This window comes from Egretta garzetta, unplaced genomic scaffold (assembly GCF_000687185.1).
Source record: "Egretta garzetta isolate BGI_Z169 unplaced genomic scaffold, ASM68718v1 scaffold158, whole genome shotgun sequence".
NCBI classification, from domain to species: Eukaryota; Metazoa; Chordata; class Aves; order Pelecaniformes; family Ardeidae; genus Egretta; species Egretta garzetta.
Window position 1 is genome coordinate 1263828 of NW_009260430.1, and position 690 is coordinate 1264517.

Genomic DNA, 690 nt, shown 5'->3' on the forward strand with positions numbered 1-690 from the left:
AATACTTACCCTTGTGTTTAAATTAGCGGGGCAGATTTATAGCTCCCTCCCTTTTAAGTAATTTATTGTGGTAAATTAGTTTATATTCGAACAGACTCTCGGGCTCCTCATTCACCTTCGCCCAAACGGGTCCGCAGCTGCATCGCTCGCCGGCCTTTGGGGAGGCACCCAAAGCCGCTCAGGCGTTGAACAATAAAACCCCGCTTCAATTCGTTTGCAGCCACACCGGAGAGTCCTTTTAAAACCAACTAAAGTTTTGGGCTCGATTTAAAAGGACTCTCCGTGCTTTATAACCCCGGGGGTATTTCACCACCCTCCTCCGGCCGTGGTTTGCAAAATCCTTTTAAAAAGCCACTTCCAGATCTCAGCCGCGTTATCATCTTTACTGAGGCGAACCGAATTATCTTATCTTTACCCCCAGAACAAAGTTAAACCAGGGAAGCAGCCCCCCTCCCCACCGGCTCGGCTTTTCCTCCCACGCCGGAGGTGCTCGGGAGCGGTTTCTTTTCAGGATTTTCTCTTTGTCTGGGAAAATCCGTTGCGTTGTGCGGGAAGGGATCGCCCCGCTCCTGCCGAGGGAGGGGACGGCGCAGAAATCCCTTCTGCGCTGTGAATTTGGTGGTTTGGGATCCGGAATAGTGGTCGCCGTCCTCTCTGCCGTTTATTTTTGCTCTCGTATAGTGTAAACCG